This window comes from Narcine bancroftii, chromosome 2 (genome assembly GCF_036971445.1).
Source record: "Narcine bancroftii isolate sNarBan1 chromosome 2, sNarBan1.hap1, whole genome shotgun sequence".
NCBI classification, from domain to species: Eukaryota; Metazoa; Chordata; class Chondrichthyes; order Torpediniformes; family Narcinidae; genus Narcine; species Narcine bancroftii.
In genome coordinates, this window is record NC_091470.1 from 163,282,272 (window position 1) to 163,298,213 (window position 15,942).

At 42.8% G+C, this 15,942-nt stretch overlaps 2 long non-coding RNA genes across 3 annotated transcripts in view; one reads left to right on the top strand and one right to left on the bottom strand.

Moving 5' to 3' along the window:
• LOC138752502 (uncharacterized) overlaps nt 1-15,942 on the bottom strand; it is a 148,794-nt gene that overhangs the window by 13,598 nt on the left and 119,254 nt on the right. The gene's annotated exons all lie outside the window — the stretch shown is intronic.
• LOC138752501 (uncharacterized) overlaps nt 1-15,942 on the top strand; it is a 57,761-nt gene that overhangs the window by 5,403 nt on the left and 36,416 nt on the right. The window contains exon 2 of the long non-coding RNA XR_011350699.1: nt 15,084-15,210. This is a non-coding gene — a long non-coding RNA (uncharacterized lncRNA). The remainder of the gene's footprint in view (nt 1-15,083; nt 15,211-15,942) is intronic.

The window sequence follows — 15,942 nt, forward strand, 5'->3', positions numbered from 1 at the left end:
ATTTCATTCTTCTCACATTCCTATTAAAACCCCCCAGATTCTATCACTCACCCACCTGCAAGGGACACTTTTCCAGTGGTCCGTTAACCAGCCAAGCTGCAGAGCTTTGGGATGTTGGATGAAACTGAAGCAGCCAAAGGAAACCTTAACTGAGAAAGCATGCAGACAACACCGGAGAGTTGAAGGTCCAACCGAGGTTGCTGGAGGGCAATGATCAGCAATTGTATCTCTCTGTACTGTTCCCAAGCTATCAGGGGCATTAAATCGGAGTGGTTTCAGAGATGGGCTTTTCTTCTCTGTTCTCATGACAATGTCAATGAGGAGTTGCACCTGAACAAGGTCAATAATATAATGCAGCTGAGAGTTTCTCCCAAAGGAAACAAAATGAAGGTCAAAACTGTCTGCAGTCCATCCCAGGTAATCATGACTTTGCACATCACAATTCAGGAACAACTAATTGTATGCTATCTCCAAATAAACCATCAAATTATCTCACCAAAACAAGAGAATATTATTAACAATTCATTATCTATCATAACTTACTGAGGGAAAGGGTACAGATTCACAAAGACATTACCAGGAGTGGGAACAGAATATTACAGAAGAGTACAGGCCCTTCACCCCTTGATGTTGTGTCAGCCTATATATTCCTAATTTAAAAAACTAAACCCACCTATCTTGTAACCCTCTATTTTTCTTTCATCCATGTGCCCGTCTAAGTGTCTCTTAAATGCCTCTAATATTTCAGCTTCCACCATGATTCCAGACACCCATAGCTCTCAGGCAGCATACCCCTGATGTTTCCCCTAAACTTTCCTCCCTTCATGGTCCTCCCTTCTCTTTGAACAGATGTTGTCTGGTGTTTGCAACTCCAGTCCTGAGGGAAGAAGGTGTTGGCTGTCTATCTGTGTCTACGTATGCCTCTCAGAATCTTGTAGCACCCCCCCCCCCAGTGTAGGGGGCTGAGGGGTGACCTTTAAGAACTAGATCAAATCATGAGTGGCATGGATAAGATGGCAGAACTTTTTTTTTCTATGGCAGGGGATTCTTAATCTGGAGGGCACAGATTTAAAATGAGAGGGGAAAGGAGTAGAGGTGACCTGAGGAGCAACTTTTTCATGCAGAGAATGGTAGGTTAATGGAACCAGGTGCAGAGAAAGAGATAAAGGCAGGTGCAACGGCAACATTTAAAAGGTAGTTAGATAAATGTTTAAAAGTTCCTCTTGTCACAAAATTGTACATAAAACATGTAAGGTACATGATATACTTCAACTTTTGTCAGCCGTAAGGCAAAGAGTTGCAGAGAGAAACAGATAGATGAGGAGAATGGGCAGAGAAGTGGTAAATGAAATACGAATGAAATACTATTGAAATGAAGGGCAGTGGGGTGAGAATAGCAGTTAGCTCAACACTGTTAAATAATGCCTGGTACCCCTAATGATAGGGGAAAGAGAGTCCCTTCAGAGACACTGATAGGTTCTGAGTGAGGGAGACAGATACATATTGCATATAAGAAAGATTTTGAGGGATACAGGCCAAAGCAAGTAAATCGGATTGGCATAAGTAGTCATCTTGGTTGACTGGACAAGTGGGGATAAAGGGCCTGTTTCTGTGCTGCAGAGGACTATGCCCCCATGACATTACAGAGACTGCATATGCTAAAACCTGGAGCGAGAGGTAATCTGCTGGAAATACTCCATGGATCAGGCAGCATGTCCAGAGGCAAAGGGATAGTCAACGCTTTGGGATGAGGCCCTACATTGGGACTGAGGTGGTTAGAAGGAAGATAGCAGCGCATAGAAGTGAGAGGGTGCGGTGAGACAGAGCTCATTGCCCAGAGAGGAGGGAGATGATCTCCCTCTTGATTTCAGTCCTCTTCCAAGGAGCTCAGCAAAGGATCCCTGTCCGTGCATCTCAAAATGGCCAGGAGACAACAACCTCAGTACTTGTAACAAGAAACACATGCACAGCTCAATGAGACTGCAGAGAAGGCTTAAAGGTTGCCTGAAAGATATAAGTTATTTTCAGTTGAAAGGGTTAGAGCTATCTGCGGAGAGTAATGGTGTGGGGGTGTACTGGTGAATGTCGAAATAAAAAGATTTTTATTAATTATGATCCATGTTTTAGTTCCCAATTAGCTCTGAACAAATGGAGGATCGCCAGAAACTATTATCCATAATCTACTTGAGATAGACATTTAGCATTATAATTTGCAATATAAGACATTTACCATCCACTTGAAAACACATCTTCAGTCCTGTTGACAGGAATAATTTTGATCCATGTAAACTGTTTCCTTTCTTAAAATCTACACTTGGGCAGCATCCATACTCTTTTAACTTCAATGGAACTATCAAGCGTTCTGGAATAACATAACAAGTGAAAATGATCCAGTCACTTTCTGAAAGGGAGCCAAATGCTTCAGACCAGGGTACAGGCCCATGAATGGACTGTTCGGTTTGGCTTGATGGAGTGAACACAGTAAGACGTGAGTGATACGACCAGCCTACTGCAGAGGGCAACCTCTGTATCTGCAGGAAGACCACCTAAGGGGCTGACTCCACCTGGCCGGCTGTCAATCAGCCGACCTGAATAGACTCCTAGGGGGCTGACTCCACCTGGCCGGCTGTCAATCAGCTGACCAAAATATAGACCTGAGCTGGCCCCTCCTGAGCCAGTCACAGAGGCATGAACCAGTGTTCAGACTTTTACCTGAATAAAGCCTGTTGTACAGTTTTTTGAGTTTGGTGCTTGCTCGCTGCTACCTCAGCGCACCACAGGTAAGCTTTGGGAACAAAAAAAATGATGGAACAATGTTTTCTTAATTCTGCCTAATGGAGGCGGGGACAAGAAAAGAAAGGGAGCTAATACCTAACAGATGAGCCTTTTTCAAAATTAAATAACAACTTTCTGCCCATGTATCCCTTGAAGGTGTGGCACCTGACCTCTGAGAGAAACTGGGCTCCACTAAGACGAAATGTTATAATCAGAATTCCCTAGATTAGGCATGCTAATCATGAATTGTCCTGCACCCTGGCATTGACCAGGGATAAAAATCCTTAGCAATAGTTCCCCCTCCCTGGCCCAAAGGTGGCACCTGTATATTAAGTGCTTTTGTTTCGACTGATTTCATGCTGGAGACTTCCATAGGTTCACCAATCGCTGGGGGAAGATATTTCTCATGTTTTCCCTGTATCCATAGACTGTGACCCCCTAGTTCTCAATTCTCTACCATTTTAGGGTCACCCATCCTGTATCCAGTCTTGTTCTAATCTTGGAGTATGATTCCTCTCTCGTTCTTTTAAATTTGTTGCTTTTTAAAGATAAAATGAACAAAAGAAAATGCTCTCACAAATAGTGAGTGGTTTGGTTACTGTACCACAGCTGTTCTAAACCTTTTTCTTTCCACTCACATGCCACTTTAAGTATTCCCTGTGCTTAGTGTCCGGTGCTTAGTAAGAGATTGCTTAAGGTGGTATATGGGTGGAAATGAAAAGTTTGAAAACAGCTGTTTTAATCGTACCTCATTGACTCGTTATGTGCACGGTTTCATAACTCCAAAGGAAATGGGCCAATGACAATTTTTCTCAAGCAAAATATTTCAGTAACAATTGAGTCTAGAGCAGTGATTCTCAACCTTCCCTTCCCACTCACATATCACCTTAAGCAATCCCTTACTAATCACAGAGCACCGATGGGATAGGGATTACTTAAAGTGGTACGTGAGTGGAAAGAATAAGGTTGAGAATCACTGCCGTAGCAGTTAGCGCAATGCTGTTACAGAACCAGTATGAAATGGGAGCAGAAATTGGCCACTAAGAGCTTTCAAGCCAACAATGACGGACATCATGGCTGATTTGATCTTGGCTTCTCCATCTGTTTCTCTTGCATTTGATCCATCCGCAGTCCAAATTCTCACCTTTGAATGTAATTGATGTTGCAGCCTCCGACAGCTTGTTTTACAGATTCAGGTCAAATGCAAGACCTATTGAGGGAATTCTGTGAAGGTTCTCTTTCCTACAATGCTTTTATTTTAATGTTGACCTACCTGAGGCAGTGACTGGGCTCAGTGGGAGAGTCACCTGTCCCACAATCACTAACAAAACCTGTCATCTGCATTAGGAGACCTCCACCCCTTAATTTCAGCCAATAAAATCCCAGAAGCTGAATATTAGCATTTTTTTTTGCATTTTTTTTTCACACATACAGCACAGTAACAGGCCCATTCATCCCATGAGCCTGTGCCGTCCAATTACACCCAACTGACCTACAATCCGAGTGCTCCGGTTTCCTCCCACCCAAAACATGCAGGGGATTGTAGGTCAATTAGGTGTAATTGGGTGGCAGGGGCTCGTGCACCGGAAGGGGCTGTTACTGTGCTGTATGTCTAAATTTGAAGAATTTACTTACCATATTTTTTTTGAATGGCGGGAAGACACCAGAGCACCCAAAGGAAACCCATACAGACATGGGGAGAACGTACAAACTCTTTCCGTACAGTGCCGAATTCAAACTCGGGTCACTGGCCATTGTGCTAACTGTGTGTGGATTTCATTCTCACCATGTTGCAAATATTCCAAAACAGTGACTGGCACCTCCTCACTGCAAGAGAAATGGATGAGGCAGAATTTGCCAGGATTCTTGACACAAGCCGACGAGAGGAGAGGCCATACTGGATCTAGTACTAGGTAATGAACATGGTCAAGTGATAGACCTCTCACTGGAGAAGCATTATGGGGATAGTGACCACAGCTCCCTGACCTTTGGCATAAAACAGGTGACGCAGCTATTTAAGAAGCATACATTACATTTAGGAAGCTAAACACAGGAAGGGGTCAAGAGAATAATATTGTAGCCAGGCAGAAATTTAAGAAAGGATTTAAAAGCACTTGAAGGGGACTTGAGAAGGCCTTGGCAAATAAGATTAAAGAGAACCCCAAGGTGTTCTATGAGTATGTGAAGAACAGAAGGACATTAAGAATGAAGGTAGGGCTGTTTAAGGATAAAGAAGGCAACATTAGCCTGGAGGTGGAGGAGGTAGCGGATATCCTAAATTAATACTTTGCTTCAGTATTCACCAGAGAAAAGAACTTTGGTAAAGGAGAGGTAAGAATAAAACATCTTGTACTTAATCATGTTGGGATGGAAAGAGGAAGTGCTGGATCTCCTTTAAAAAAAATTACTATGTCTTCAGATCCAGATGACAGGTTGCTATTGGAAAGGAGAAAAGAGACTGATGGGAAGTTGATGGTAATCTTTCCATTCTCCTTGGCCAAAGGGGAGGTGCTGAAGGATTGGAGAAGGGTCCCCTGGCTTAAAAAGGGAGAATCCTGACAATTATAGACCAGCGAGTCTTATGTCACATGTGTGCAAACCACTGGAGAGGATTCTTAAGGACAGGATTTATGACCATTTGGAGAACTACAGTCTTCTCAGGGAAAGCCAGCATGGGGCTTTGAGAGGGAAAGGTTGTTCCTCACGAGCCTAATTGAGCTTTTGAGGAGATAACAAAAGAAATTGATGAAGGTGAAGGGATATATGGATTTTAGTAAGGCATTTGACAAGGTTCCCCATTGGAGAGTCAAGAGGCATGGGATCCATGCAACTTTGACTGTATGGATTCAGAATTGGCTTGCCTGTAGAAACCAGAGAGTAGTAGTGGACGGAATGTATTCTGCCTGGAGGTCAATGACTAGTGGAGTTCTGCAAGGATCTTTTCTTGGACTCCTGCTCTTTATAATTTTATATAAATGACAAGAGTTCTGCTTTAAAAGCAATGATCAGGTGATTTTTGGTTGTGGGAGCTTTAGCTGCTGCATTCTATACATTGTAAAATGACCACAGTTTGGAAAACAACTCACAAGCAGTACCTTGGAATGTTGACTCATGAATGTGATAGACCCTGTTTAAATGAAGTATTTCTTTAAGGCATATCAACATACGGAAGATTAATGTAGATAATGTAAAATGACAATGACTTTAAAAGTCCATTTTATTTTCTACCCCCTAGGATTAAAATTCAAAATATGGCAAAGTAAACAGAAGGGATTTTTTTTTTGCTTTTGTTGAAAAAGCAGGATTTATTTCAACTCAGTTTCCTTTTGTCGGCATCTGAATGATATTTTCACGACATAATTTCAGTGAAAATTCATCAAATGTCTGGGTTTTGGGAATTTATCAGCTCCAAACTTACAGGTAATAAGCATCAAATATTTGTTCAGACAGAACCATTTTATAATTCAATCCCAGTTCAGAAATTTGGAGAAGAGCAGGAGCTTCAGTGTTGATGTCAGGGAAGCTTCATTTGTGGAGGTATCACCCACGTGGACACAGCGCCATCTTGTTGGGATTACCTTCAATACAGTACCTTCCATTGGAGACACATAAAACACTGCAGATGCTGGAGTATGGAGGTAAAACCAATCTACTGGAGGAACTCAGCAGGTCATGCAGCATGAATGGGAGGAAAAGAATGGTCAATGTTTCAAGATGAAGGGCTCTGACTTGAATCGTTGACCATTCTTTTTCTCCCAATGTTGTTGCATGACCTGCTGGGTTCCTTCAGCAGATTGTTTTGCCCCACGAGCCCGTGCCGCCCCAATTTCACCCCCAATTGACCACCAACCCCGGTACGTTTTGAAGGATGGAGGAAGCTGGAGCACCCGGAGGAAACCTGCACAGGTACGGGGAGATCGTACAAACTCCTCACAGACAGCACTGGATTCTAACCTTGGTCGCTGGTGCTGTCACAACGTTGTGCTCACTGCTACGCTATCCATTCCACCTCTTCTTTCCCTTGACGCAGAAGGCATCCATTCGATCTATTAGATTTATGCCAGCTCATGAGGAAATGGCCCCATCTCCCACCTTGTTTATTTCCCTGTATCCCTACCTTTGAATCTTCCAGCCATTAACCTACATTAGGTTAATTAACCTACCAACATGCATTCAGGAGGAAACTAGAACATTCAGCCCATCTCTGGAACATGGCAGGGAGCTCGAACAATAGGGAGAAACACGCAGTCACAGCCAGAATGTGTAAGCTCCAAGCAGAGGGCAAATGATGTCAAGAACATGCCTGGAATCATGAGGAAACTGCATTACCTGCTACACCACCGTGCCATCTTTAACATCAAATGTACTAAAGTGAGAGGCAGGCCAAATAAAATTGGCCTGCAGAAAAAGGCAAAAGCACGTTCAACTTGGCATCCTATCGATGCTACCTGCCTCCCTGCCAGCAAACAGCCACTCAACTTCCCTCAACTCCCAGCCTATTCGTGTGCCTGGATGTCAACAGAAGAGGTTACAATGAGAGGGGTGTGGAGGAAAGATTTTATTTCCTCAGACAGAAGTGGGGGTCCGAAAGCTGTCCAATTGAGTGATCCGAACATCTTGTCAGCTGCCAGAAATCGCAAGGTGATTGGGGAAGGGGGCGGTGATGGGACGTGAAGAATGGTGGGTGGGAGACGGCAGGACCTGGGTGAGACCACAACCTGATGCGAATCAGCACTCACGGGCGGACAAAGAAAAGACAATGTAAGGAGAGAGCTGGAAGAAAGGACAGAGGAAGTACATCTTGGTCCCTTTGTCTTCGTGGCTTTTACGCCTCGGTGTCAAAAGGCAGGTTTCGGCAAGCACTTGTGAAAATTTATTGCAGTCATTTTCCAATTCATCAATATCATCAGGAAATCTTAAATACAGTTGTCACGGCGAATTACATTCTGCGGCTATCAAACATCATGTGACAAGGAGAGGGATGTTTTCTGTTATGTCAGGTGACCCAGGAACAGCGCAAATCCTGTAAATGCGATGAAAATAATAACACTGCTTGACAACTCTTCATTGGTATTTTGAAAACTTTTTTTTCCCCCCTTTCACTGACTAAACTGTTTTCAAGGTGATTAAAAGTCCACATTGAGCCATGGCTTCCATCCTAGGCCAGTAAAGCTGTATAAACATGAGAAAAATGAAGAGGTTTTTGAAAGCAACCATTTGGAATCAATTAACTGCACACTTTCGTGATTTCACTAAAGTGCTCTGACATTTTCTGGGTAGTGGATGTAACTCGTATGCACCCTAGGTAATGCAGAGGTCACGGATAGATGTAAAGTGCGAGAATAGTTTTGAAAGAAAAACAGAAAGACCACTAGTTGTCAAGTTTTGATTAAACTATTGTAAAATCCATTTTTTTAAAAACTCTTTGGAAGTGAATGCTTTGGTCTAAGCGTAAGGTACTATTGCAACATCTCTTAGCTACCATTGATGATCTCACTCATCAAATGTGAAATTTGTACAACTCCTTAATTAGTCTGCAGCTGGATAGTTGTGCACAGTGTTGCAACTCCAATACAGGGGGGTAAATGGTGTACATTGATAGAACCTCCCAAAAGTAATTGGATTACGATGTTTGAAGGGTGGTCGTTGGTGTAACAGGCACTGAAGCATTTTAGAGCACTGGGAAAAACACAAGATAGATTGATTTGTGCTGAGTCAAGAGTGTGAAATTATGGTAATGAAGAGACCTTAGAGGTAGAGAGTGCTGTTCTGTGGAGATGAGTACAGAAAACTGGAAGGGGTCGTCCAGAGTTAGATGTTACTGGTCAGGATGTAGGAAAGAAGCAGACGTAGGTCTAAAGAAGTGAGATTCATATTAATGGCAGTTGAAAAATAAATTCTCTGTCACAAGTACTCAAATACCTCATTCCTTTTAAAAACACACAGTAAATGCTGGAGGAGCTCAGCTGGTCTCCAGCATCCATAGGAGGTAAATATATATTTCCGACATTTCAGGCCTGAGCCCTTCTTCAACGTGTATCATTTCTTTTAAAGGTTATTGAGAGAGTTGCTTGAGCAGGAAAGTGAGTTTTGATCAAATGCTGTTGTCTTCATACCAGTGCTGACTCAATTAAATAAATGAACCGTTCCTCCTGTGCAATATGCTGGGACCAGTAATCTAATTTTGTGGTTCATTTCTTATTATGACACTTTAATTCCCTGGAGGTCCCAAGTTTATTCACTCTGTCCCACGCTGGGTCACAGTGTTGAAGATGGCCTTCACATGGAAGGGCTGGAAAGGTAACCTTCTGACAAGTTGGAGTTCCAAATCTACATGCAACAAGTCCAAGGCAACATTCTGGTATGATGGGTGCAATAACACATGCACCACAACAGTACCAGACTGGGGACAAGATTAGATCAAAGGCTGGGCAGACTATTGATGTTATCTAATTGTACAAGTACAACCCAATGAAACAGTGTTCTTCAGTTCTTGGTGCACAACATGAAAACACACAGCCAGGAATAACACACATAGAGACAATACATATGTGGGACAAGCATATGAACAAATAAATAAACATTGTTTCATGAATATGAACTCAGATGGTTAGTGTGAGCAGTTCCTTTGGTCGTTCTCACTGCCCATGGGGGAAGAATCTGCTCCTCAGCCTGGTGGTGCTGCCTCTAATATTCCTGGATCTCTTTCCCAACGGGAATAGCTGAAAGATTCTGGGTGCGGGGCAGAAAGGATGTTCAATGATTTTGTGCACCCTCTTCAGACAATGATTCTGGAGAAGGGATGGAGAGGATGGAGACTCCAGTGATCCTCACTGCCACTCTTATGGTCCAGTGGATTAACCTCCGATCCATTTCTCTGCTGCAACCGTACCAAACTGCAATGCAGCCGGCCAGGATGCTCTCGATAGAGCTCGGGAGATCTTTTCACCTCTCACCATCCCAAAATTCATGCTCAAGATGGAATAAATGGAATACTCTTCACTTCTTTGGCTTGGCTTTGCGGACGAAGATTTATGGAGGGGTAATGTTCACGTCAGCTGCAGGCTCGTTGGTGGCTGACAAGTCCGATGTGGGACAGGCAGACACGGTTGCAGCGGTTGGAAGGGAAAATTGGTTGGTTGGGATTGGGTGTTGGGTTTTTCCTCCTATTTCTTTTGTCAGTGAGGTGGGCTCTGCGGTCTTCTTCAAAGGAGGTTGCTGCCCGCCGAACTGTGAGGCGCCAAGATGCGCAGTTGGAGGCGATATCAGCCCACTGGCAGTGGTCAATGTGGCAGGCACCAAGAGCTTTCTTTAGGCAGTCCTTGTACCTCTTCTTTGGTGCACCTCTGTCACGGTGGCCAGTGGAGAGCTTGCCATATAACATGATATTGGGAAGGCGATGGTCCTCCATTCTGGAGACGTGACCTACCCAGCGCAGTTGGATCTTCAGCAGCGTGGATTCGATGCTGTTGGCCTCTTCCATCTCGAGTACTTCGATGTCAGGGATGAAGTCACTCCAATGAATGTTGAGGATGGAGCAGAGACAATGCTGGTGGAAGCGTTCTAGGAGCTGTAGGTGATGCCGGTAGAGGACCCATGATTCGGAGCCGAAACACTCAGAGCTCAGAACCATACAGGACAGAGGGTGCAATGAATCTACCACCGGGTTTCGGAAAGCCAGATTTAAACCCACCTGAATTGTGCTGCCTTATCCACCACACCCCCTTCCAGTCACGCTGCCATCTCCCCCTGCCAGCTCGACTCGCGCTGCGGGCTTCTCCCCCCACAGCCCAAGTCATGCTGCCAGTCTCCCCCCCCACTGTGGCCCGACTTGCGCTGCCAGTCTCCCCCCTCCCCCGCAGCCCAACTCGTGCTGCCAGTCTCTCCTCCCCCCCCCCCCCCCCCCACCCCACCCATGGCCTGACTCGCGCTGCTGTCTCTCTCCCCACTTGTCAGATTTTGGAACTTTCCGGATTTTAGATGTCCGGATAAAGGATCGTGTACCTGTATCTACGAGTTGCTCTTCATACAACCTTCCTCATTTGGAGACACAAAAGCCTGCTTGGTCGGTCCTGGAATTTCCTACCCAACAACATGTTAGGAGCACCTTCTCCTGAAAGACTGCAGAGGTTCACGAAGGAAACTCGCCACCGTGATTCTCAAGGAACGACAAACAGACGTGGATGTTGTCATCAGTGCTCTTATGGCAAAATAAGGAATTAAAAAATGCTGAAAACTGAGCAGCTGAGACATCAACTTTAGCAGTGAGGCAGCAAAACCTTCACCCTAGCAGTAATTCACATCTTCTCATCCTATTCTGGCAAGGTTCCAACTTGAAACACAGAAACTTGGATATAGTGGTGGCTGTGCAGATGGCCATGCCAGCTGAATTACTTCATCTATTTGGACTGAAATACTTTGAGCCCAGGGTTGCAGCACAAAAACAGGCCCATTGAATCCATGGTGATCATGAGGCACCTGCCCTAACCCTACTGTATCTCATTTAATTTTCCCCTTCAGCTCACCTCATGAGACTACCACTCACCAACTTTCATGAGAACGAATGGAAGGTCAGAGATCTGCAACGTTAAACTTCTCTCTCCAGCGATGTTGTCTGAGCAGGAGAGTGTGTCCAACAAATTATCAATACTAACTTCCAAGCCAGCAGGGACAACTGAATGTATATGAAAAGCACTAAAACCAAACAGAATATTGTATTATCACTTAACACCCTCCAATGCATGTTATTGGCAGACCCTGTATCTAAAGATACAACCTAAATGGCTGCAATTTAAAAATCTGTGATAATATTTTATTCTACAATTCATCTTTGGTATAGTTAAGCCCTGAATCAAGTAAAGTTACGTGCATGGAATTGAAAGATGATGAACAAATGGATTCATCTCAGACTGAAAAACCACAGTGGATGTCTCACCTCAGAGGTTGCAGCAACTTTTACCTTCTGATACAAATGTACTATTATAGATCAAGGGTGGCCAAAATCATTTGGTTCTGTGCCACAGACAGAAATGTGGAAGGAGTCACGGGGAAAACAATATTAAGCCTGGCAATTTTAAGCCAGTCGCACTGCAAGAGAAACAGTGTTTTTAAACCAGAAAACCCCTGTGCCATTGAACATTAATTTCCTATTGAAATAACGAAATGACACTACTGAACATTTTAACTGTTAACATTAGAATGGTTATTGATGTGCTCACGTATTACAGAGGGCATTTCTGTATCTTCTGCTCTTTTTAAATGAAATACAATAAAACTCTTTAAAAGTTGGGTGAAAAATAAGAACAGGAGAAAAGATCAAGAAAGGGACAAGGCCATCTCCAACATTCCTCCACAACTCTCAGTGAGTTGGCCCAAGTGTCCACCTTATTGATTATGATCCAATGTGTAAATCTGGAGATAAGCTATTAAAGTTAACAGATTCCTTGCAAATAAAAAAAAACACTTCTTGACTTCTGTGAAAATATGTTCATTTTCCCACTTTTCTCCTTGAAAATATATTAATTTTCCCACCGCGTCTGAAATTTTCAGCTCTCCCTTGCTATTTTCCATCTCTTCGGCTCCACCAACTGAGGTCAAGGATTTTTAACCGAAGAAAACATTTTCATCCATGAGTAACATTGCAATGTCAGACTAGTAGTTGTTCAAATCGGCAGCAACATCTAGTGCTGAAAGTAAGAAGTGAACCCTGGGCCACTTCAAAATGGGCAATAGGCCAACAGTTAGCCCAGGGACCATAGTTTGGCCACCACTGTTCTAGATTCTCTTAAGGAGGTTCAACATGCAACAGGGAAAAGCAGAAGGAAATAGAAGCATCTAGTTTAAAAGAAACCAAGCAGATTAGATTATCAAAGGTTTCTCTGAAGAGTTTGTGGCAGAAGAATCTGGTAAACTTAGTCATGGAGAGATATAGCATGGACACAGAACTTTTGTCCAGAGGTCCATACTGCCCATTATCCAACCATTCATACTAATCCTACACTAATCTAATGCATTTATTCTCCTTCCATTCCCATCACCTTGCCAACATTCGGCCATTCGGCCAATATACGAGGAGCAACTTCGGGTTGTGGGGATGACACCAGAGCTCTCAGTGAGAAGGTGGAAAACTCCACACAGCCAGCACCCGAGGTCAGGGGTCTCTGGGGTTGTGAGGCAGCAGTTCCATTAGTGTATGACCATGCCACCATTAAATCTCAGCTTGCATGAATGAGTTTCAGAAATACAAGGAACTTGGAGACGATAAATGCAAATAACAAAGTACACGGTATTTGAAGTCGAAAAGTAACGGATTAGTCTATGACTGAAAACTTTGGATGGATCTGTTTGTTCGTGTCATCTTTTCTAAATATTGTCCTGCTGTATATTGACAAATAGTAATGAGAAATTATTTCAAATGTATTTAGTATTTTAAAAGTATATAACTGGCAGTAATTTTTGAATGGTGATAGGGATTTTTTTTTCTTTTTAATACAAGGAGCTTTTTTTGAGAAACATCTTAAAAGTATCACTTCCATTATTGCAACGCTTCCTTACGATTATGAGGGATTACCAGTCAAGCTTTTGTACCAAAACCCAGGAAAGACTTTTGAACCTTTAAATGTTATGCCTTGGAAACCATAGAGCTATCAAAATGAGCAAAGCTGATACACCTGTACATTAGCTCCATACCCTGCATAAGCTTCAACATCAGCTCAAACACTTTGAAGGTTTATATCTTTATTGCACATCCTAACAATTTATGCTTTAGATTCACTGCTCTTTCATAAAAATCTGTTTCCAGCTTTTCCTATTTTAAAGTTACTTTTCACTCAATTAAGTCTGTGTCTGCATGACTGACTCGGCTAATATATTTTGAAATAATATATTGGGCTTGTTAAATTATCTCATATGTGTTAACCAAGGCTGAGTTGGCAGAAATGTCATTATTCATCTCAAAGGATATAAATTCAAAATGTACCTTTGAAAATTGGACATGTGATCTCGGCTGACATTCCTGGCATAAGATTGTGGGATTGCATTATTGTCTTTCAAAAGGCAAATTGAACTGTGTTCTACAGGCTCTTTCACATGGATGTGAATGGCTCCTTATCATTTTAAAAAAGGATGACCTTGAAATGATCTCAATACCCTTTGTGGGACTTTGTGGCTTCTATTTTTAAAAAAAAACAACTGAAAACAGTCATTGTGTCAAAAGGATTTAATTGTCTGCGACATGTATTAAGGTTGCAAGACCGATTCAAAAATGATACAAGTGCAAAGGTCGTTTTTATGCCTATCTTATTATTTGAGTTATTGGGAGTCACTATCTCCAGATCCGACACACTCATGGCATCGTAAAGAAAGCATGTCATCGCCTCTACTTAGTCAGGAGTTTGCGGAGGTTTGGAATGACGTCATAAACCCTGGCAAATTTCTACAGATGTGTGGTGTTGGACTGGCCTCATCACGGTCTGGTATGGGGACACCAATACTCCTGAGTCTAAAGCCATGGACATAACCCAGGTCATCACAGGCAAAACCTTTACCACCATCAAGAACACCTAGGGGAAAGGCTGCCACACATCAGGACCCACATCATCAGTGCATGCTCTATTCTTGCTGCTACCATCAGGAAAGAAATATAGGTGCCACCACCAGGTTCAGGAACAGTTGCTAGCCCTACACCATCAGACTCCTCAACGACAAACTCAATCAGGGACTCATTTTGCACTTGATTAATTCTTTTTCTCTCTGCATTGCAGTTTGTTTGTATTTCTTTATTTGAGCTGTTTATTTTGTACTCCCATTAAGTGGTCATTCTGCCTCGCCCAGAGGATAAGGCTCAGGGTTGTATGTGATTTCATGTATGTACTCCGACAATAAATTTGAAATCTAAATCTGATCATTTTCTTATTTTCTCTCTGTGCCCCATTCATCCATCAACTTCACGAGAGTGAAGGATGTTAGGGATAGTGGTGGAAGCAGTTGTTGCATTTTAAGAGACACTTCTAAATTTCATCAGGTTGTACTGGTACGATTGGATGACAAATAAACTGGAGCTAGATGAAGTGGATGGAGAGGTGTGGATCATATAGAAGTAGTAGAGTTTTAGTTTGATTTGAGGATGTGTTCGCACAGACACACGACCCAAAGGCCCTATTCCTGTTGTGTCTTAGGTTCTGTTACTTCTGTAACTTATCCCCAATCCTTCTGTCTTCCCACAACAGATATTTTTCTGTCCTATCCATCCTTCTCCCAATTTGTGCCCATCTTTTGCTGGCTAAACAACTTGTTTATCGTTAATACAGACAAAAAAGAATCGTTGGAGGAACTCAGCCGATCAGACAACGTCCATCCATGGGTAGAAATGATCAGCCTGTATTAATTCAAGGATGATGCTTCATTATACAATAATTAGCATTTATTGAAAAAGTGGTAAGAAAAGACTTGGCATTTACCTGACACACTCTTCCCAAGATAATTCGCAAACAGTGAATTACTTATGAATGCAACCATTGTGGGTCTACAAGTAAACATGTAGGTAATAAAGTGAATTAGTAAAGGTACTCACAAAGCAAGTAAACATGGATAACCAGTGTTAGTAAAGGAAGACACATGATCCTTGCTCAACACTCTGATGTCTGAAATACTGTTGTGAACATCTCACTGAAGAGACATACATAATAACGGTTAAATACTGAGGATGGGCCAAGGGTTAAATCTGAATCACTCTGTGGCGACTTGAATTAAATTTGGAAGTAGTTAAAGAAATTGGGGATTTAAGATTATGGTGATCAGGAAAGAACCACATGGTCATAATGTACTCTCTGCTTCACCAATTTCTTCAGGGAAGTAAAACCTGCTATCCACTCTGGCCTCTACCCATCAACCTGAGCTGTTGCCTGGACAATGGGAGGTGGAGTGAGTGCTGATCTTCTCAGCAGCATCCAGCATAAAGGGACCTCTAACAATACAACATTCCCTTGGTATGTCTTGTAACCTAGAATGGGGCTCGAACCCACATTGAGTAATTCAACACAAGTAGTTCAGTGTCCACTCTGGCCTCTACCCATCAACCTGAGCTGTTGCCTGGACAATTGGAGGTGGACAGTGAGTGCTGATCTTCTCAGCAGTATCCAGCATAAAGGGACCTCTAACAATACAACA